The sequence below is a fragment of the Schistocerca nitens genome, chromosome 3, assembly GCF_023898315.1.
Source record: "Schistocerca nitens isolate TAMUIC-IGC-003100 chromosome 3, iqSchNite1.1, whole genome shotgun sequence".
Classification (NCBI taxonomy): domain Eukaryota; kingdom Metazoa; phylum Arthropoda; class Insecta; order Orthoptera; family Acrididae; genus Schistocerca; species Schistocerca nitens.
Genome location: NC_064616.1, coordinates 793,349,131 through 793,373,327, shown reverse-complemented (window position 1 = coordinate 793,373,327; position 24,197 = coordinate 793,349,131).

The following is a 24,197-nucleotide window of genomic DNA, read 5'->3' as shown; positions in this document are numbered from 1 at the left end:
GCAGAACAGTTGACAGTACGATAAATTTTAGCAATTTTAAAAGTATTTCTGTAACTTCAACTTCATCCAATGACACGGCAGCATGTTTACCAGTTTCTGGATCATCGCCAGACTACTCCTCCACTACTTTGCGTGTTCCATATCAAATATTGCGAATGAAGATAAATAACTATCCATTACTTCCATTCATGGTGAATTCTCGGACATACCACACAGCGTCCTATACCGATGCAGCTAGGTTATCTACAAATTTATAACACTTCGATTATAATGCGAAATTGCGACTACGATTGCCCATCTTCACCAATGTGGATATGATTCACAGTGTATTTTCGCATTCTTAGGGTAAAGTTGGAGATTGGAAGATCTCCCCGCATTGTCTTTGACCTACCCTCCCTGTAGCACTGTCCCTGATTTAATTTGCAACTGACTAGAAGTAGGTGGGTACTATACCCGCTATGTTTCACATCTCATGAAGGAACAGTGCAAGCTGAGTCTGTAAATGCTGTTCAGCAAAGACTGTTCCGCACCAGTCTTTCTGTCGACATCAGTCCAAGTGCACAAGATCTCTCCAGATGCATGCATCTTGTCGAGGTTTGTATTCACCGCCAGTAAATAGTAGATATGAGAATGTTGTGGTGAAATAACAGACAGTTAAGGAGAAACATGTGTATGCATGATGTACATCCAGACAGACGGAATTTGAAGTATTTTACGTAAATCATCTGTGCTATCAATTCTGATGTATTGTTCCAGTGTCTGAGGCCAAATGTATTGGCAAGAGAGAAACGATCGTAGAACATAAACACATTCCCTCCTAAGGCTACACAGCTCTAGGCTTTAGCAGGCTATAATGTTAAAACCATGTGGTTCTGAAATATTAGTCATGCAGAGTGCAATGCACTTAATACTCCAATGTAGGACATATTTCTATCCTACTCAGGTAAAGACAGCTCGTACCAAAGGATGGCCTTATCGAAATAACAGAGGAGATTATGTTCCAGGGAAAGCAGTTAGATAATCTTGCAGGCAAATATCAGTTTTTCTTGTAACAACCGAAGGAAACTGTATCGATGCAAGTAATATCAATATTACCAGCAATACCAATTTTATATTATTAATTTTCTTTCAGCTGCAGAACGAAATGTTGTGATTCCATTGATGTAATTAAATGTAATAATATTTTGGAAAAATTTCTAGATCTTCCTACCAAAGGTGCCCAGGACTTAATCTACAGCGCCTAATTGAAAGAAAGGAAGTAAATCAGAGGCGTCCTCGGACATCTCATCCAGGACGTTGTGAAAACTTTAGGGATGCAACATTTCTGTACCATATAACGCTTGAAAGTGAAATGAAATTGGTTTGCAACAAAGATTTCCTGAATATACATGCAGTGACGAATTCGTGCATGTTTCGAACCTGTAAATTGCTACTTACTGGAATCACACCTGCTGATAAACATGGGAAAAACCTGAACACCAATAAGACACCAGACAGTACCCTTGTACCGATTCACGAGCATGTAAAGTCTTTCTCCACAAAATCCTCACACTATGCACAAAAAGAAGTAACATATTTAAAATCTAAACTAAATGTCCTGATAATGCACAGTATGGTCAATGACAAATATGAAGATTGTAAAAATTCTGGAGATTCATTACCCTAGCGGGCTGGCGACCATTTAATTATTCCTTCTTCTTAGTTAATCACTGTTTTCCTTGTGTCATTAGTGATTTTTGTAGTAAATATTATTTGGTACCCATTTTCCCCCCAGTGCGGTTCGTGAGTGACTGCACTATATTCCACCCATTTCAAAATTATCATCAGTATTTAGCTTAAATTTAGAATAGATTCTTCCTTCAGAAGAGCCTGTTGTTCACTTTCCTCTAACTAACTGGTGTTATTTTTCTTTGGTAGCGATAGCCTTACTCACTATAAAATATCATTAGGCATATGGCCTTATGCTCAGTTATATTGCAGACCAGTAGGCCGATTAGGAAAGGGAAAGTTACAAATGCTTTAGAAATAGGAAAAGAAAGAAACAGAGACATAGATACATTAGTGCCACATGTTGCTCCTCAAACAATCGATCAGAATTTAAGACCAGCTTTACTTCTTTTATGATTGTCTGACTATGAATATAATTATTATGTTATCAGAAGATGAACGAAAAATTTATAAAGACAGTTGTACATTATTCAAGATAGACTTCCACATTTTGAAGAAACATAAAGAATGAATTACGGTCCTAAGTCTATAAATTTGTATCAGAGAATGAGAGAAAATTTATCTATTATTTGCTATCATAATTATTTTAATATTTTGGATGACTACTCCAAGAAGAAATGTTTAATGATGTATTCGACCTCAGTCAACAAATTTTTTAATTGCATTCTTTTAATAACATTTCTACACATTGGACAAGAAACATGTTCTGTTAACCATTAACAAGCAAATTTTTATGAAAAATACGATTACAGTTTGTTTTTACAGATTCATTATTTTGATCATTTAAGCTTATAGAACAATCATTACCTTCATATTGCTCGATTACTTCATGAGGTTTTATCTTGACTGAGTGAATGATACAAATAATTTTTGATACTTTAAATTGTAATTCAATTAAACGTTGTCTTTAAATGCTATTATAAAATCTTCAGCCAATTCTTGCCTAGGTGATACAATATCCCAATTTATTCTACTTGAAACTCTCTCATAAACCCTTTAGACAATTTTTGTCTTGATGATATTGCTGCTCAGTTTACTTTATTCCGATAATCTCTTATAAAATTTTCAGATAACATTTTTTCCCTTGAGTTATAAAACCAATATAATATATCTTGAAATTCCTTTATGAAATTTATATGTCATTTTGCATTGTAATACTTTATTTCAATTTGTTCTGTCTTGAAATTCTCATATTAATCTTTAGATAATTTTTCTTTATTTGATACAATACCCCAACCTAATTAGTCTTCAAATTCTCTTACAAAACTTTTAGTCACGTTTCGATATAATAATGCATTTCAGTCGAATTTGTCTTGAAAATTTCTCATAAAATCCTCACATAAAATTCGTGTAGTTGATAAAAATGCCAATTAATTTTATCTTGAACTTCTCTAATAAAGTCTTCTGATAGAGTTCATTGTAGTGTTAATATAAGTTCTCAACCTAATTTAGCTTGAAATTCTCTCATAAAATCTTCAGTTAATGCAAAAAGTCCAGATATAAAATTCCATCCTTCTTTACTATATATCTATTTCTTTTTAATATGATCAACAATTTTATTTTAATATGTTGCAGTTGTTATCAAACAAGGTTTGTATAATTCTCAAAAGACAAAATTTCCGTATTATAATTAATCAATAGATTAAGTTTTTTTTTGTTTTTTTAATTTAGAATACCCTTCACTTCCTAATTCTTTTGCTTTACCTCTTAGATCCTTTATAGTCAAACATAGTACTTTAATGGTGTTGTTAATATGATCTTTCACATGCAGTGCATTAGTCTCACAGACATGATCAGTAAGTTCTTGTTTTCTTACATTAGAATATTCTTCTATTTCTAGTTATTTTGCTCTAGCTTTCAACTTGATGACTGATATATAAAAACATTTGGTATTTTGTATTTTTATATGATATTCCCAAGGCAAAATATTTGAAAGTGACAGCTTTAAGGTCATTACATCCAATTTCCCACCCAAAACCGTATTCCATATACAGAAATAATACATCATAAATCACTTGCTCTAGAATATAAAATGAAAACCTTAAATGCATCAATGTCTATTTGAAGTCTAATAAATTTGCTTATTAAATAGATTGGATGAATTTAGTTTCTGATCCACTGAATAAATTCGATTCTAACAAATTACATTTACATTTCAATCAAATGAATTTAAGTCTGCTTATTTAATTTTCTGTGTTCTAATCGTTTTTTGTAAAATGGAAATAAACCTAACACTGCTTCCATTAATATATTTTATGTTTTATGCATTATGGTATTTCAGCAAGTGGTGTAACACTCTCACAAAAATTAAAAGACGTAAAATTAATTTAATACAATTATTAAATAATTACGATTTAGAATAGATCGAAATAAAATACAGTAAATCTCTTGGATTAGACTATGAATTCATTCAAAGTGAAATGAAAACACTTGCTCCCAATAATGTCTGTTACAAATTTAATAAAATCATTTTTAAACAGATTGGATTGATTTTGTTTCCATTCTGTTAAATAAATTTATCTCCATTAAATTTTGTTTACAATTCAGTCAAATAAATTACATTTATTACTTAAGTTTTTTATACATGTTTTAATTTTTCTCATTCTAATCTTCTTTTATAAAGTGGAAGATAACCCCTACACATTCCCTTCTTCTATGATGAATATATTTTAATTTATCCAAAAGAATGATTATCAATTAAATTTCAGCAGTTGGTTCAAAGGTTGTTTGAGGAAAAGAATGTGTTGATTATGAATGATAATTTATGTTTGCTGTATGGGATTCCAGGGTCTATTAATTCAGATACAGTTTTTTAAAAAGTGCAAAGTAAATTATTTTCAATTTGTAAAGGTAATGAAATCTTATTCATAGAATTTTTAGAATATGTATACATTCAAAATAAAATGAAAGTTCTTACTCCTAGTAATCTTGTTCAAAAGAAACAGATTTCATTAACAAACATAGTGGACGGAAAAAAGGACTGCTGAATTATCGATGAGGTTTTACAGAATTGTGGGCTCTAGCTTCCCAAACCCTACAAAGATAAAAAATAAAATATCTAATAAAAATTATTTTCAATAAATGGCAACTATCACAAGTACATTGAATCTATGATAAATATTTTTGAATTTATTCAGAAGAACAATAATCACCAAAATTTTTGTTGTTGTTTTAAGCACATTTGGTTATTTCAAGAAAAAATGTGTTGATAACTTATGATATTTTAAACATTATTCATTATGCATTTTCAACCAGTAGGAATGTACCAGCGGAAAATATTATTGATAATAAAAGGAAGTCAGTAAAATTACTTAAACATTACAATACTGATTATGCTGACATAAAGTATGATAATCCAATAGCTTTAGAATATGAATACGTGCAGAATGAAATCGAACAAATAATGTCAAATAATTTAAGTAAAAAAAAAGATGCATTTTATAGCCTCTTAAAAATTTCAAAAGTCTCATAATGAGTTTAAGAACTAAAGTTGCTGATGAAATTAAAAAATATTATATCACTCTTGAACAACTATTTTATGATTGTTTGAAATACACAAAAGAATATAAAACCATTCAAGCTAAACAAAAGCTACAGAATTTGAAAACAGACTAAAAATAGAAGAAGAATAAAAAAATTACAAAAACAACTAGAAGGAAATAAGAAAGAATGTTTGTATTTAGAAGAAGTAATAGATAATGTGGTAGAAATGAAGAAAGAATAGATCATTTATATTGATACCTCTAAGCAGTATGCAAGGAGAAAGTATTTTAAAGTAGGTGGTGTTCAATCTAAATTATGTTTGAAAGGTAGACTTTCTACATCTAATAGTGGTAGATTAGATTGTCATAAATTATATATACTAATTCAAGTATGTTATAATTATAAGCTAGTTAAAAGCGTAGTTGAAAAATCAGAGGTTGAAAATGCCGCTTCTGTTGTAAACTTCTTTTATTATCACACAACAGGTCTTAGGCTCTTATACTCCCATCTTCAGGTGTCATCACTTGGTGCTCTGACCCCAGAGCACTGTGGTTGATATGTACAAGGTGCAGTGTGCTACCTACGAGCGCACAGCACACCGCACCTTGTACACGTCAGCCGTGGCGCTCGGGGGTCACAGCACTAACTTACGACATCTGATGATGGATGTATAAGAGCCTGAAACCGGTCGTGTGATAACAAGAGAATTTTAAAACTGAACGAAAAAATTACTGACATCAAAAAAAGTGTCCAAGGAATAGAAAAGCAACTGAAATCACTCAACAGAGGCAAGTCCACTGGACCTGACGGGATACTAATTCGATTCTACACAGAGTACGCGAAAGAACTTGCCCCCCTTCTAACAGCAATGTACAGCAAGTCTCTAGAGGAACGGAAGGTTCCAAATGATTGCAAAAGAGCACAGGTATTTCCAGTTTTCAAGAAGGGTCGTCGATCAGATGCGCAAAACTATATCTCTGACATCGATTTGTTGTAGAATTTTAGAACATGTTTTTTGCTCATGTATCATGTCATTTCTGGAAACCCAGAATCTACTCTATAGGAATCAACATGGATTCGGAAACAGCGATCGTGTGAGACTCAACTCGCTTCATTTGTTCATGAGACCCAGAAAATATTAGATTAAGGCTCCCGGTTAGATGCCATTTTCCTTGACTTCCGGAAGGCGTTCAATACAGTTCCGCACTGTCGTCTGATAAACAAAGTAAGAGCGTACGGAATATCAGACCAGCTGTGTGGCTGGATTGAAGAGTTGTTAGCAAACAGAACACAGCATGTTGTTCTCAATGGAGAGACGTCAAAAGACGTTAAAGTAACTTCTGGCATGCCATAGGGGAGTGGTATGGGACCATTGCTTTTCACAATATATATAAATGACCTAGTAGATAGTGTCGGAAGTTCCATGCAGATTTTCGTGGATGATGCTGAAGTATACAGAGAAGTTACAGCATTAGAAAATTGCAACGAAATGCAGGAAGATCTGCGGTGGGTAGGCACTTGGTGCAGGGAGTGACAAATGACCCTTAACATAGACAAATGTAATGTACTGCGAATACATAAAAAGAAGGATCCTTTATTGTATGATTATATGATAGCGGAACAAACAATGGTAGCAGTTATTTCTGTAAAATATCTGGTAGTATGCATACGGAACAATTTGAAGTGGAATGATCATATACAATTAATTATGGTAAGGCAGGTGCCAGATTGAGATTCATTGGGAGAGTCCTTAGAAAATGTAGTCCATGAACAAAGGAGGTGGCTTACAAAACACTCGTTTGACCTATACTTGAGTATTGCTCATCAATGTGAGATCCGTACCAGGTCGGGTTGACAGAGGAGATAGAGAAGATCCAAAGAAGAGCGGCGCGTTTCGTCATAGGGTTATTTGGTAAGTGTGATAGCGTTACGGAGATGTTTAGCAAACTCAAGTGGCAGACTCTGTAAGAGAGGCGCTCTGCATCGCAGTGTAGCTTGCTGTCCAGGTTTCGAGAGGGTACGTTTCTGGATGAGGTATCGAATATATTGCTTCCTCCTACTTATACCTCCCGAGGAGATCACGAATGTAAAATTAGAGAGATTCAAGAGCGCACGGAGGCTCTCCGGCAGTCGTTCTTCCCACGAACCGCACCCGACTGGAACAGGAAAGAGAGGTAATGACAGTGGCACGTAAAGTGCCCTCCGCCACACGCAGTTGGGTGGCTTGCGGAGTATAAATGTAGATGTAGATGTAGAAGTGGTATTTTCACAGCACATAGCACACCACGCCTTGTACACAACTGCGGCGCTCGGAGGTCACAGCACCAACTTACGACATCTGAAGATGGGCATATAAGACGCTGAAACCGATTGTGTGATAATAAAAGAATTTTACAACCGAAGTGGTATTTTCAACCTCTGGTACAAGGCTTAGTTGCGGATTTTTCTCCAATAAGATTGTTTATAGTTGAAAAATATTTAGGTGTAAATAAAGATAATAAATGGTTCAAATGGCTCTGAGCACTATGGGACACAACTGCTGTGGTCATCAGTCCCCTAGAACTTAGAACTACTTAAACCTAACTAGCCTAAGGACATCACACACATCCATGCCCGAGGCAGGATTCGAACCTGCGGCCGTAGCAGTCGCACGGTTCCAGACTGCGCGCCTAGAACCGCGAGACCACCGCGGCCGGCAATAAAGATAATACACTTTAACAATCTATAATACACTTTAACGATTCCATGGCTATGCCGTCAGTCATCTCATAATATTCATCTCAGTACAAAAAGTACGTTGTCGTTAGGACGTGACCGAACAATGATGCGCGATGCGGGAGCGGCAGTTTCAAACGTGGCGCCTGCCCCTGGCGCCTGCCCCTGGCTCCACCTGACGTCACCAGTGCTGCCACAGGCAATCGCCAGCTCCCCGGGTCGACTTACGCACACGCGCCACATTGTATCGACCTGATTGGCTGCTGATAATGTCATCATGCCTATATAATCGAGAGACCGTAACAGCCCCGGTCCATTCGAGGGTTGGATTCCCTCACTTCCTCATCGAGGAAGGGTGTACCTTCGGCGTGGAAGAGCCCCAACCGCGTCTGTCGTGTTGTTGCCTGTCTGCACGCCGTCACTGCTGCCCGCCGTCCGGTCGCCGCCGCCGCCACCGCCGCCGCCGCCTCCTGGTCGCCGTCTCTCGGTGCTCGATGTTACTACTGCTGCTTGCTGCCGCCGCCGCCGCCGTCTCTCTGTGCTCGCCGCCGCCCAGTGCTCGTCGCCACCCCCTGTTTTAATTCCCATTGTACTTCGGCGTCTCCTGTCTCCCGTAGGGACTGCTTGCAATCATGGACACCCCAACTACCACCATCATCTACACATGCCCCACTGTAACATCATAGAGTGCTTCCTCTGGGATTAACCCCTCTCATCCACCTCCCCACCTGTGTGCCTGCTCCTATCCGTGCTCCTGCACCTGCTGCTGCTCCTGCCCCTGCCCCTGCTCCCACCCCCCTTCCGCTCCTGTCGCCCACCGAGACGACTTTCCCCCTCTCCCCCGTGCAACTACTACTGCTTCCCCTGCCCGAGTCACCGCTCGCCGCGCCACAGTCCCTGCCACAGAGCGCGCTACCCTCTAATCCGGTGCTACTGCCTCACAGGAGGGCCCTTCCTCCCACCACCTCCCCATCCATCCAGTCCCTCATTCCTCCTCCCAGGCAACACCCGCAAAAAAATCTTCCAAACAGCCCAGTGGTGACCTCTCCTCTACCCCCCCATCCAAAAAGCCAATGCCCGCCCCAGCTCCCACTGACCTCGCTATGGATACCACCCCACCTCCCTCCTCTCCAGCCCCTCTCTGTAGACGTTCATCCTAGAAGAAGTCAGCCAATCAGCGCCGACCGGATGGGCGGTGCCCCGACTGGAAAAGCTTTTCAGCAGCAGATCGCGCTTAGTTAGAACTAGAGCGCGATCCTGCGCTGTTGCCTCGCCAGCGACTAAGTCCATTTCAAGGTCATCCGCCTTACACAGCGTAATAGTAGACAGCTATGCATGAACACCCACCCACCTTCCCAGGGGTCGTAACCCCTGCAACCCATAGAAGATAAAGATGCTTCAGTAGCTGAATTAGTGTTTTTTGTCTTTTTTTAAAAAAAATCTCACGAGATAGAATGAACAGATCATAGTTAATAAATTGATCAGAAATACTTAAAGAACACAGAATATAGTAACAAATTCAAAGAGTACACAGAGAATAGTTGAGTACCCAGAGAATCCCAGAGATCCCAAGAGTAAATCCCAAAGTAACCAAGAGATTCCCAGAGTGCCCAGAGAATCCCAGAGATCCCAAGACAGCAACCCAGAGTGACCCAGAGATTAAAACACCAAGAAGAATCGCTTCTCAGATTTTGGCAAGATCAATGTGTAGTTATATTTAATGAAATAAAATTATAAACATCTAATAAATCATCGATGTCTGTCTACTCTTACGCTGTGTAAGGCGGGTGACCTTGAACGAGCTTCGCCTGGCTGCCGCCAGGGCTGGAGGATTGCGCTCTAGTTCTAACTAAGCGTGATCCGCTGCTAAAAACAACTTCCGCTCCGCCATTGCAGTTATCAGGGCGCTTACTTCCTGCCGCGCCCATCTTATCATTAACTACATCACTGCTTATGAGACAGCTGCACGTCATTCGACTCGAGGCAGCTGCACCCTGATCCGAAATTCATGGATGCCCGCACCCTCACCCTTGAAATCCGGAAGTACATCCCCAGAGCACCCATCACCGAACTTATCCCTCGCAGAGACTCTGTTCTCATCAAGTCTCCCTCTCCATCTTTCCATACTGATCTCCTCCGGCACCTTCCCCGCATCACCTTTGGGTCCCATGCATCCCTCACCCCATTCCTTACATCCTCCTCGTCAGCCCCAACCGCCTCGTCGTCCGCCGACCTTCACCGCCGTCATCACAGAACTCAGCCCTGTGGTCACGGAGGCTGAGGTGTTGGCGGAACTGAACGCCCACCCTGCCCTGGAAGTCCACTCCGCCCGCCGTATTTACAACTCCTCTGGCCCTACTTTCCTCATGTGTATATTTACAGAGTCCGCCTCCTCCATCGACCACCTTCTCACGCAGGGAGCCCTGATTTTCAACCACCACCACCCTGTTGACCCGTCCCATTCCCCTCCTCAATCCTACCGCTGCCAGTGCTGTCTTCTGTACAACGACCACCTCACCCAAAACTGCAAGAACCCACCCACCTGCCCCCATTGTAAAGCCTCCCACTTCCTGAAACAGTGTCCCAACCTCGCCTACCCCCCTTCCCGCAACACCTGCAATGATCCTCAACCCACCTATTCCTCTAAATGCAAAGCCAAGGCTCCTCCCACCAACCCTGAACTCACTGCCCCCGATCGCCCATCGACCCACCCATCCACCCTAATAATTCCCTCCGCCCTCCCCCTACAGCAGAAGACATCATCCGGTTCCTCACCATCGTCCTGCAGAACATCCACCTCTTCCAGCGCCCCCACACACTCCAGCAGATTTCCCTTGCTGCCCACTCTGTTTTCCACTTAAACACCTGCGCCACCTACTCCCACAACCACGCCCACTTTACCTTCACCCGCCTCAACACCCTCATTTAAGCCCTTCTCTCCCCTTCCCGCACCCTTCCCACCTCCAACCTCCTGGCGCGTCAACAGTATCGTCTCCTCTACCTCAACATTCGCTCCCTCCCTGCAAACAAATACCTCTTCATGCATACCCTCTCCCAGCACCAGGTTGACTCCTTCATCCTTAATGAAACCTTCCACCAACCCCACAATGTTGTCCGCACCTCCCCCTATCTCCTTCACCGCACTGACAATCCCTTTCCCCTAGCCCGAGGCATGGTCGCTATAGGCCACCTCAGGAATCTGCCTGTCCGGCCACAACCCCTCCTCAATGACCTGACCAAACACCTTCTCCTCAGCCTATTTTTTTCCTCCCTAACCATCGCCTGTGCCACTATCTATATCCGCCCTGCAGCTCCTCTCCCCTTTGACTTCATTTCCCATGTTGACCATACCTTCTCCACCTATGTGATCGCCGCTGACCTCAACATCCACAGCCGTGACCCTGCCACCCTTCGGCGGTAGCTTCAGTTCCTTGCCACCCTCCATGGTGACCTTGTTCCTCTCCCACAGCACACCCGTCCTGAAAGTAACTCCACCCCCGATGTTATCCTCGCTTCCCCCAACCTCCTTGGTCGCATCGCCGTTGATGTCCTCGATCCCATCAGTAGTGACCATCTCCCTGTCCTTCTCACCATCTCCCCTACTCATCCCGCCCCTGCAGCCAGCCGCACAGCTGCCCCTCCAAAGTCTGTCCATGACTACCACCGTGCCAATTGGGATGCCTACCGGAAATCCATTGCCTTACAGGTCGAAAGCTACCCCCTCACCTTACACCACCCTGATGACATCACCCATGCCTGTTCCTTCCTTCAGAAGACCATCACTGACATTGTGGAGGCTCTTGTCCCTACCAAACTCATCCACCCTCACCGCCCTACGCTTCCTACACAGGCCGTCCTTCTGCGTAAATCCCGCAGGCTCTACCGCTCCTTCCTCCGCACCCATGACTGGAATACTCTCACCCCATCCACCCTAACAATTCCCTCCACCCTCTCCCTACAGGAGAAGACATCATCCGTGTGGTGTCACCGCTAGACACCACACTTGCTAGGTGGTAGCTTAAATCGGCCGCAGTCCATTAGTACATGTCAGACCCGCGTGTCGCCACTGTGTGATCGCAGACTGAGCGCCACCACAAGGCAGGTCTCGAGAGACGTACTAGCACTCGCCCCAGTTGTACGGACGACATTGCTAGCAACTACACGTACGAAGCCTTTCTCTCATTTGCCGAGAGACAGTTAGAATAGCCTTCAGCTAAGTTAATGGCTACGACCTAGCAAGGCGCCATTAACCATTTGTAACGTTGCATGTACCTCAAGATAGAGTCTCACTTGTATCATCCAGAATACTGTATACCAAAGGACAATATAAAAGTTAAGTGTTCTAGTAGCTACGTTCTTTTCTTTATCACATTCATTACGAATCCTGTTCCAGACTTAACGCCAGATGGCGTGAGTTGATGCGTGCCCTTTCAGCTACTTCACTGTGGACTGGCTGCCTTAACAGTCCACTACATTGGCGACGCGGATTAATCAGGATCTTGTTCTTTCTCATTGCGTACATTTACTTGTGTCATGTCTTCGCCACATTCTCCAGATGTACTGTCCGAATTTTATCGCTTGCAGAATCAGCAGACGCAGGCGTTATTGGATGCCCTGGGACAGCTCGTCCAGGGTCAACGTGCGCTGCACAACGATGCGGCCGCCACCGCTTCGCCGCTACCGCAGCCACAACATGCGGTTGCACCCCCGTTTCGTAGCTTTGATGCAGCCGTTGAGTCTTGGACAGAATGGTCCCGACAATTTGGATTTCATCTCGCCGCCTACAGAATTCAAGGTAATGAGCGGCAGCCGTTTTTGCTTTCGTGTGTAGGTGTGTCCACCTACCGTGTGATAGTGAAATTGTTTCCCCGGCGCGACGTAGCAACTCTGTCATACGAAGAAATTTTGTCTGCTTTAGATGCCTATTTCAAGGAAACAGTAAATGTCGTTGCAAAAAGGTATACGTTCTTTCGTACAAAACGTACGGCCGGTCAGACTAATAGGGAGTGGGTTGCAACTTTGCAAGGACTTACTAGGGACTGTGCATTTGAATGTGACTGTGGAATCCCTTATTCAGATACAATGGTGCGTGATGCAATTGCACAGAACGTTTCTGATATTCGCATACGGGAACAGATTTTGAAACTAGTTAAGCCCTCCCTTCAACAAGTGATAGACATATTGGATAGGCAAGACACACTTGACTTTGCTCAGGAATCATTTGAAATTTCGCCAGCAGTGTGTCGCATTAACCGGCCTGCCGGGCGCGTTGCGCGGACCTGTAAACAGCCTTCGCGCACGTCCGCACTGCCACGTGTCCCGCGCAAGCAAGCAAATGCAGTGAAATCATGCCCGCGGTGTGCAACTAGACATTCGCGTGAGAATTGCCCGTCACGCCAAGCTATTTGCTTTTTCTGTAATAAGAAAGGGCATGTTCAAAGTGTTTGCCAGAAGAAGCTCAGATCAGACAATCGCGACCATTCCAGGCCCTTTGCTTCGCGCCGGAATCGAACCAAGGACACTCGGGCTCTGGAACCTTCGCCCATGGACATTCATGTAGTTAATTCCACCCCGTCCAGTGTTCCTCTCGCTAACAGTGACTGTGTTCGTCCCACAAAAAGTGTGCGTCGACGTCGACGGAAGTCCCGTCACGTTGCGCGTGATTCTGTTCCAGTGTCTGTTCAAGTTGCACAAAACAGTCGCTCTTGTCGTCAGCAGGACAATAAACCTTTTGTAGATTTGGACTTTGCCGGACAAGTGATACCATTCCAGCTCGATACCGGAGCTGCAGTTTCATTGCTCAATCACGCCACGTACAAACAACTGGGCGCACCTCCGTTGCATGCAGCAAGTGTTCCGCTCAAGAGTTATTCCAGACAAGCTATCCCTGTGTTAGGACAGTGCACTCTTCTTGCCACATACAAGGGACAAACAAAACTTGTGTCTTTTTACGTTCTTCGTTCTTCTTCGGCAGTGAACTTGTTTGATTTAGATTTATTTCAGTTGTTTAACATGTCTATAGTAAATCAGGTCCTATCAGTGACTCAGACTGTGCCTTCAGCCAGTGTTTCTAGTCTATGTGACGAATTTGCAGACATTTTTGCACCGGGCCTTGGTTGCGCTAAGAACTATGAAGCACATTTGGAACTGAAAGTAAACGCGCAACCGAAATTTTTCAGAGCGTGCAATGTCCCCCACGCATTGCGTTCTGAGGTCGCCAATCGCTACAATATCTTGTGTCGGTCCGCTGCTCAGCACGGCGACGCTGCTGCGTTGTCCCGTTTGCCTGTTGCTGCGGATAAAGCATTCGATTCTTCCGAACTTGCTTGCATGTTCATTGACTCGGAAACCGATGACGTGGTCGAATCGTTTCCAATTGATTTTTGTCGTGTAGCTACAGCCACAGCTGCTGACCCTGTCCTTGCTACTGTTTTGCGTTTTGTTGCTACGCAATGGCCCTTGTCAAAGTCGCGGATAGAGGATCCGTTGGTTCGCCGATTTTTTGCTCACAAGGAGAGACTTTTTGTACGACGTGGTGTTTTGTTGTTGCGTTCTGATAATGATCAGTCCAGAGTCGTGGTCCCACGTTCGTTACAGTCCTCTGTCTTACGGCTCCTTCACCAAGGACATTGGGGTATAGTGCGAACGAAACAACTTGCTCGTCAGCACTGTACTTGGTTCGGAATCGATGCTGCGATTACGAATATGTGCTCTTCTTGCATGGCGTGTGCCGAACAACAGTCCGCCCCACCGCGGAAATTCTTTGCATGGCCAAAAGCCACTTCCCCTTGGCAACGCTTACATATCGATTTTGCCGGTCCATTCTGGAATGCTCGATGGTTGGTTGTGGTCGATTCTTTCAGTAATTTTCCTTTTGTTGTCCGGATGTCTTCCACGACGTCTTCTGCCACCATACAAGCGTTATCCGCTATTTTTTGCGTTGAAGGTCTTCCGCAGACTATTGTTTCCGACACCGGCCCACAATTCATGTCCGCAGAATTTCAGTCATTCTGCAAGGCCAATGGTTTTCAACATCTGACATCCGCGCCGTTTTCGCCTCAGTCAAACGGTGCCGCTGAACGGTTGGTCCGGACTTTCAAGTCACAGATGTTGAAGTTGAAAGAGTCGCATTCTCGGGAGGCCGCGTTATTGCTCTTTTTGTCCTCGTATCGCTCTCAGCCCCGCGATGGTCGCTCGCCGGCTGAGTTGCTCCACAGTCGTCCTCATCGAACCTTGATGTCTATGCTGCATCCGCCGCATCAGGTTCCTGTGCAGCGGCAGACTCCTGCTTTTGCTCCTGGCGACGTTGTATTTTATCGCAACTATCGAGGTTTACGGCGTTGGCTCGCAGGGCGCATTCTTCGCTGCCTCGGCCGCGCGATGTATTTGGTTTTGGGGGCCTCTGGTGAGGTGCGTCGGCATCTCAATCAGCTGCGCCTCTGTCGTCGCCTGGGTTCTGCCGCTCCCCGTCTGCTTTCAGCGACGGTGCCGTCCGGTCAGCGCCCTGGGGACCCATCTACTGGCTCGCCTCATCCCCAGGTGTTACCGACGATGCCTTCCATTTTGCCCCATGGCGTCGCGCCGCCGCCGCCGCCGCCGCAGCCGCAGCCGCCGCAGCCGCCGCCGGCGCCGCCCGCAGTGGACGCTTCGCTGCAGCCGCCAAGCGCCTCCCTGGGTCACGCGCCGCCGCTCGCGTCCCGTGACCAGATGTCCTCCGCCATGGAACTCTTGCCCGCTCCGGACCAGATGTCGTCTTCGCCCGTCGGGTGCCCCGACCACATGGAGGTCGACCCTTCGGCCCCTCCTGTCTCATTACGGGCGCATACTCCGCATGTTGACGTGCACCCTGGACTAGGTTTTCAGGCGTTTCCTAGCTCCCCTCGGACCGAATGGCCGGGTGCGGGTGGCACAGCCTCGCCTGTTGTTAGGCTCCCCACCTCATCGCATACGTCAACATGGGGTCCTCCCCACGGCGGGCGGAAGCCTTATCACACGACTGTTCGCCGATTTGCGGGGGAGGAATGTGGTGTCACCGCTAGACATCACACTTGCTAGGTGGTAGCTTAAATCGGCCGCGGTTCATTAGTACATGTCGGACCCGCGTGTCGCCACTGTGTGATCGCAGACCGAGCGCCACCACAAGGCAGGTCTCGAGAGACGTACTAGCACTCGCCCCAGTTGTATGGACGACATTGCTAGCGACTACACGTACGAAGCCTTTCTCTCATTTGCCGAGAGACAGTTAGAATAGCCTTCAGCTAAGTTAATGGCTACGACCTAGCAAGGCGCCATTAACCATTTGTAACGTTGCATGTACCTCAAGATAGAGTCTCATTTGTATCAACCAGAATGCTGTATACCAAAGGACAATATAAAAGTTAAGTGTTCTAGTAGCTACGTTCTTTTCTTTATCACATTCATTACGAATCCTGTTCCAGACTTAACGCCAGACGGCGTGAGTTGACGCGTGCCCTTTCGGCTACTTCACTGTGGACTGGCTGCCTTAACAGTCCACTACAATCCGGTTCCTCACCATCGTCCTGCAGAACATCCACCCCTTCCAGCGCCCCCACACACTCCAGCAGATTTCCCTTGTTGCCCACTCTGTTTTCCACTTAAACACCTACGCCACCTACTCCCACAACCAGGAGCAAATTAAGTCAACAATTTCAGCGACACATCTGGAACCTCCTTACAGCAAAGAAACGCCGTGACTGGCGCCAGACATGCACACGCCTCAACTCCACCCTCCCTGTCAACTCCTCCAAGTACTGGTCAGCCTTCCACCGGCTCACTGGCAGCCATCCAACCCCGCATTACCCCATCCTCCATAATGATCGACCCTTTCCTGACAACCTCAGTAAGGCTAACCATTTTGCTTCCCACCTATCCAAGGTCTTTTCCATTCCTGACGATCCCCATTTTGATTACTCCTTCTTCCCGACTGTCCTTAACTGCACTGACACCTCTGTCTCCCTGCTCGCCTCTAGCTTCCAGTACTTGGATCGGTTACCCCCCTCAGACCTCAACAATCCCATCACCGCACAAGACATCACACTCGTCCTCTGCTCCAAACGCAACACCGCCCCTGGTCATGATGGCTTCACCTACCGCCACCTCATGGAATCCCCCCCATCCTTCCTGTCTGTCCTTGCTACCCTGTACAATGTCCTCCTCTCCACTGGATTTTACCCTGACCTGTGGAAGACTTCACGTGTCCTGCTGTTCCCTGAACCTAACAAACCTCCTCTGATACCTCTTCCTATCGTCCCATATGCCTTACCTCCATGTTCAGTAAGGTCTTCGAGGCCATCTTCTCTCACTGTATTCACCACCACCTTAACCAGCACCACCTCCTTCCCCTTACCTCCTTCCTTACCCCTTCTCCGCCGACGACCAGCTCCTTAACCTTCCCAATCTTCTTTCCGCCCAACTTAACTCCCGTCGCTCCGCTATCTTTGTTTCCCTTGATCTCCAGAACGCCTATGTCCGTGTTTGGCATCCCATGCTCCTCTTCAAACTCCAGACCTATGCTCTCCCCATCAACTTCTTCCGTCTCGTTGCTTCCTTCCTCTCCCATCGTCCCTCCTATGTGACTATCCACAATTCCAACTCTCGTACTTTCTATCCCTCTGCCGGCTTGCCCCAAGGTTCTGTCCTTTCCCCTCTCCTCTATCTCCTGTACACTTCTGATATGCCCAAACCTCCCCCACCTGTTCATCTTCTCCAGTTTGCTGATCACACCGCTTTCCTCGCCCTTTATCCTACCCTTCAACGGTCCCAACGTACCCTCCAAACCCACCTTGACCAATTCACCGCTTGGTGTAACCAGTGGTTCCTCCATATCAATCTCTCCAAGACCGAGGCTATCATCATAGGCTGCACCACCCGCTCCTTCTGTCTCCATGATTTCTACCTCACCATTTATGACCGTCCTATCCACCTCACTCCTACTACCCTCAAATACCTCGGCCTCACACTCGACCGCCACCTCACCTGGACTCCCCATCTCCTTACCCATCAAAACAAAGCTCACAACCGCCTCTGCTTCCTGAAACTCCTGTCCGGCCGGACGTGGGGTCTGCATCCTTCCACCATCCTTCACACCTACAAATCCTTGATCCGCCCCATCCTCTGTTATGCCAGCATAGCTTGGATTTCCGCCCCTCCCCGGATCTCAAACAAATCGTAAAAATAATCAGTTGCTTGTCTCTTCATTATTCCATCATGTTAAGCTACAGAAAATGTACCTGAAAAATAGAAGAAACGAAGATTTGCCTCGAGAAATGTGAAATATTTATCCATCAATTAATTTTCTCAAAGCATATGAAGCATTTCTCGATATTAAACGAGTAACACTAATCGAAGTAGATACTGATGTAGGTCCGTATAATTTCCTAATGAACTATCCTGTGTGATTAACATCACTCATAGGAAAAATAGTGTGACAACTCAGAAGACAACAATGAAATTAGTTGCAAATTTTAATGAAAAATTTCTTGCAGATTCTCTAGCATATGTAGTTATGTATTGTAAAAGGAACCTCACTTACGACAAGCAACACAGAATTTTAACTGAGAATTTTTAAACCGAAAAATTGCATATCTAATTTGAACATCCCTTTTCATTTAGATTACGGCAGCATTTTGATTTTTAAAATCTGTTGAACAGTTCTTTCGTGAAGTAGCAGTTACCACAACACTAGCGGTAACGGAGAATGAAAGCCAGCTGGCGACTCGAGATGAAGACTGAGCGAGATAAGATAGTAGCTCCTGTCTCTAAAAAGGCTCGTGACTGACTGAAGCCGGCCGCGGTGGTCTCGCGGTTCTAGGCGCGCAGTCCGGAACCGCGCGACTGCTACGGTCGCAGGTTCGAATCCTGCCTCGGGCATGGATGTGTGTGATGTCCTTACGTTAGTTAGGTTTAAGTAGTTCTAAGTTCTAGGGGACTGATGACCACAGCTGTTAAGTCCCATAGTGCTCAGAGCCATTTGAACCATTCGACTGACTGAACGCCACGGACAGAAGTTGTGATGTACTATCAAACGCCCGTTTCTTGGTTCACGAAATCACTAACAGATGTCTCATTTTTGTTCTCGAATCAACATCGTTCCTGAAATACCAACTGTATATACGATTTGTGAAGTAATCTCGTTGCCCTGAGGGGCACAGCTGAACTGGTTGGGCTGGCCAATGTTGTTGTTATGTGATAACGTCGTCCACAGCTCGAACCCATCAAGAAAACTAAAATAACCACCATAAGCAGCTCATCCAGTGCATACCAATGCACACTGGAAAATACGCAACAGAAGAAGAATGGTGGAATGGTGGACAACAATTAGCATCCAAGCCGCAGTCCAACAGCGACGTTCAGGAAAAAAGAAAAAACGGGGGCTTTTCTTCAAAAGGCGCTGAAGGTATTGCACTTTTGGGAATAAATTATTATTTAAACGAAGTCTACTGCGTTCAACTAAGTTTTATTTAGGAAAGCTTTGGGTAATTAAGATTTATATGTAATAAAGGGGTTTGCTTCCCTTATTTTCTTAAACTCAAATGTTTATCTTACATTCACTGTCTCCAGAAAAAAATTAAGTTTTTATAAGAAAATGGTAAGCCAGGGTTTGTTTCCCTTATTTTCTTAAATTCGAATTTTTTTTCTTACGATCATCTTTTCTTACATAAAAAGTCAAGTTTTCTTCCTTACGATCACATTTTCAGAAACAAATTGCATTTTATAAGAAAATAGTGAGCCATGGCTAAAAAGGTGGGGATAGCGGTACATAAGTGTAGGTTTTTGGTAAGTTTTTTATAGGAAAGCGAGTGAACGACCGAGCGAGTTTTCTTATCAAAAAGTGAGTCAGAACCTACACTTCTTCATGCTGCTTCAACCGACTTCTTCAGAAGTCTCGCTGCCATGCGTGCCTACTCCTTGCTGCTGCCTTTCTGCAGATTGCCGCCGTCAGAATCCGTCGCTGTTAAGTTTCCCTGTTCATTTACACGTTGAGACCTTTTCTCTTATGTTAAAGTCTTCCGGTCTCTAGAGTTTGTGACTCTAGAATAGGTAACCATGCTTGATACATGCTCTCGTGATTTGCCAGAACGGCAATAAGCAGCTACTGCTGGAAATGCTGAGTTAGATAATGCCGCTCTACTTCAAGAGCTGGTTAGTGCATTATTGCTACAAAAATTTCAGTTACAGGAACATGTTGCTAATCTAATACAACAACGTGAACGTGAAACTAGGCAGGCAGCAAGCAGAATTACCGCAAGCATCTCTAGAGCCACTGCAGTGGAGGCAGTATCTTATGCACCAAATGTTGCTAAGCCGGCCGAAGTGGCCGTGCGGTTAAAGGCGCTGCAGTCTGGAACCGCAAGACCGCTACGGTCGCAGGTTCGAATCCTGCCTTGGGCATGGATGTTTGTGATGTCCTTAGGTTAGTTAGGTTTAACTAGTTCTAAGTTCTAGGGGACTAATGACCTCAGTAGTTGAGTCCCATAGTGCTCAGAGCCATTTGAACCATTTTTTGAAATGTTGCTAGCACCCTTCCTGCAGTCTCTTTTGTGACCCTCCTTTTCAGGCAGGCCTGGCGACAAAGCTACCACCTTTTTGCAGAATTTCCAAGACGTAGGACACTCTCACTCCTGCCAAAATAGCTTTTTTTTTAGAATTTTCAGGTGGCGTGCACACCTATGTAGAACGGTGGATGCCTTACGAGATGCTACAACATTTGATATCTTGGCGAAGGAGTTAGCAGAGCGCAACACAAACTGAAGAGGCGTCAGTTATTACGGAGACTGACTGTCCACTTTGCTCCAGAATAATGGTGAAGATTTTGAGTCTTTCGCAGATTTCCAGGTTGGTCAGCGCCAAAATCGAGTGCCTGCAAGAGGAAATTGACTCCTCTCCGCTAAGTCTACTTGGAGGTAAGTAACTTAAAAACTGTGTGAGCATTGATAATGCCAAGGTCAAGAACACACACGCCATCCGTGGTTGCTAGCTCAGACACTGTAGAGTCTAGTTATTTGGTCAATTATATCTTTATATACTTCAGCTTCATTATAAAACTTCATAGTTTCTAGAAGTTTTGCCGGCCGCGGTGGTCTCGCGGTTCTAGGCGCGCAGTCCGGAACCGTGCGACTGCTACGGTCGCAGGTTCGAATCCTGCCTCGGGCATGGATGTGTGTGATGTCCTTAGGTTAGTTAGGTTTAAGTAGTTCTAAGTTCTAGGGGACTAATGACCACAGCAGTTGAGTCCCATAGTGCTCAGAGCCATTTGAACCATTCTAGAAGTTTCTTCTCAGTATTTTCATTTATCTGACATTCAGCATGCATGTCAATGAGAATAAGGACTCTTTTCTTTTTCCATTGTTTTAATGTGGGAAGACTGTCGTCTGAACTTTACGAGTGTGTTGCGTAAAATACATCGTCTCCGCCTCTCACTGCAGGAGGGACCTCTTTCAATGATGTCCAAAGAGTGCCAATTAAACTTGTTCCTTTTTGTTTCAGCAAGTTTCAGAGAGGTGAAGAGGTTGTCACTTGTGATATTACGACCACAACAGAGGATTGGCTGTCCCAAATTCATAACTACATGGTGATCAAGACGCTTGCTCGGATCACAAGTTGCAATTTTGCCACGATAAGGGAAGCCGTTCAGGAAGTAGCGCTTGTCAGCAACACACAAAAAGTAGTATTTTATCCCATGCTCATCAGGTGTCCTCGGCATGTACTGCATGCATGGGCACATGCACTTGCTAGGGTACAGCTGCTTGTCGACACTCATGTTCTCGCCTGGCTTGTGGCAGGCAATACAGCTGTCAGTAAATAAATTTCATATTTCTGAAACAAGGCAAAATTTGTCAGTTTTTTTGCTTTGTCTCCTTGACGACCTACAATGCAGGAGGGATCTCTTTAAGTGATGTCCGAAGAGTGTCAAATAAACTTGTTCCTTTTTGTTTCAGCTCATCTGACAGTTTCACAGAGCTATTACGACCACAACTGAGGAATGACTGCATATTTCTGCAGATCTGTTCCTTGATATTTTCACTTAAAGAAAGGAGGCCCCCATGTATTGCTCCATAAGTCTTCGTATGAAATACCATGCGCGTCGTATGCTCCAGAAATGCAGAGTAATCCAATGAAAGCATCGAGTTCTTTCAGGTTTAGGGACCACTCATTATTACTAAGAGTGTTGTGAGTGTTGCTGAAAAATAACCGCTATGCAGAGAGTGGGGAGTGATCGGTAGTGTGGTAATGTTCGTATAAGGGGCAAACATGCATTCAGAGGCGAACTTGATTGATTTGTGAATCCCTCAACCTCCCCTTAACCTGCTGTTATGCTCATTGATTTATGATCCCCTGAGGGTTGATTTCTGACCCTATGGGGATAATTCATCCTTGTGAAAGAAAAACCACCCCTCCCGCTCCCTCTCACCCTCCCATAACCCGCTGGGAATCCCTAACCCTCCCCCCTCCCCCTCGCTGAGACAAGCACACTTTTTAATTCAAATTAATTGACTAATTAATTAAATTGATCGATTAATAACCCCTGTCCCACCTGGAACTCCCTCAGCCTTTCCTTCCCCTCCCTCACTCCCCCCTCTCCTCCATCATCTGGAAACTGGCAGGAGAAAGACTCAATCTATGATGGAGGGAAAGGATCTTACGAGAAGAAATTGAAATCAATCTGAATCACATAGCAGAGGATACATTGTTTATTTTTCAACCCAATTTGCAAGGCTTGGATAACTCATTTATTTTGTGGGCAAAGTTCACATCCAGCAACTACATGTACTAAATGGTTCAAATGGCTCTGAGCACTATGGGACTTAACATCTGTGGTCATCAGCCCCTAGAACTTAGAACTACTTAAGCCTAACTAACCTAAGGACATCACACACATCCATGCCCGAGGCAGGATTCGAACCTGCGACCGTAGCAGTCGCGCGGTTCCGGACTGCGCGCCTAGAACCGCTAGACCACCGCGGCCGGCTACATGTACTAATTCCGTAATTACACTGCGGTGGATCCAACTAAGAGCTCTATTCTCATCCTATCCCGAACCTACACTGTGCCATGTAAAACAATTTCTGGCAGACAAGGAAACGTGTGTAATATTGTTTACTTAAAGAATTTATGGGATACAGGACAGTGTATGGAGTACAGTTCACTTTTTTTTAAGAGTTTGTCGGCAAATTGACTGTAGTCTATGGAATGCTGTTTATTTAAACAATTTGTTGGTGACAAGGCATCCTCCTCCCCTGCACCCCTCGCCATTAATGCAAACCTGTCGCTGGTAGTAGGCATATCCCTCTGTTCTCACACTTCCACTTCTATGCACACCTGTAGCGGATTTCACAAAGTCATTTGAGAAGAAGTGGATAATATTTGCCGTGTGCGATACTAACCCCTTCTTTGTCCTGAACTAAGCAGCACATACCTGGAAAATCCCCAGCCCTTCCGAAAATGGAAGGTTGTAGATGTCTTGGAAATATTCCCTCGCTATATCAGATTTACTGACTAGTTAATCAAATTGATACTCTGTATGGGACAGTTTTTCCTCGCTTCCTATTGGTGGATACTAGGACTGGAATATTTGGCAGGATTCGATCTTGCTGCCGCACAGTTTCCAAACCCTATTTTCCCTCTTCTACTTTCTCTTCCCTTACTTCCTATTATTGGATACTGGCACAGTTAGATCATTTGGTAGAAAGTCCATTACGTTGAAGGTAGCTAAAAATTTCAGCTCAGTTGCATGTTATGCCTTTAAACAATCTGCAGAGGGGATGATATATATATATATATATATATATATATATATAGGGTGTTTCAAAAATGACCGGTATATTTGAAACGGCAATAAAAACTAAACGAGCAGCGATAGAAATACACCGTTTGTTGCAATATGCCTGGGACAACAGTACATTTTCAGGCGGACAAACTTTCGAAATTACAGTAGTTACAATTTTCAACAACAGATGGCGCTGCAAGTGATGTGAAAGATATAGAAGACAACGCAGTCTGTGGGTGCGCCATTCTGTACGTCGTCTTTCTGCTGTAAGCGTGTGCTGTTCACAACGTGCAAGTGTGCTGTAGACAACATGGTTTATTCCTTAGAACAGAGGATTTTTCTGGTGTTGGAATTCCACCGCCGAGAACACAGTGTTGTTGCAACAAGACGAAGTTTTCAACGGAGGTTTAATGTAACCAAAGGACCGAAAAGCGATACAATAAAGGATCTGTTTGAAAAATTTCAGCGGACTGGGAACGTGACG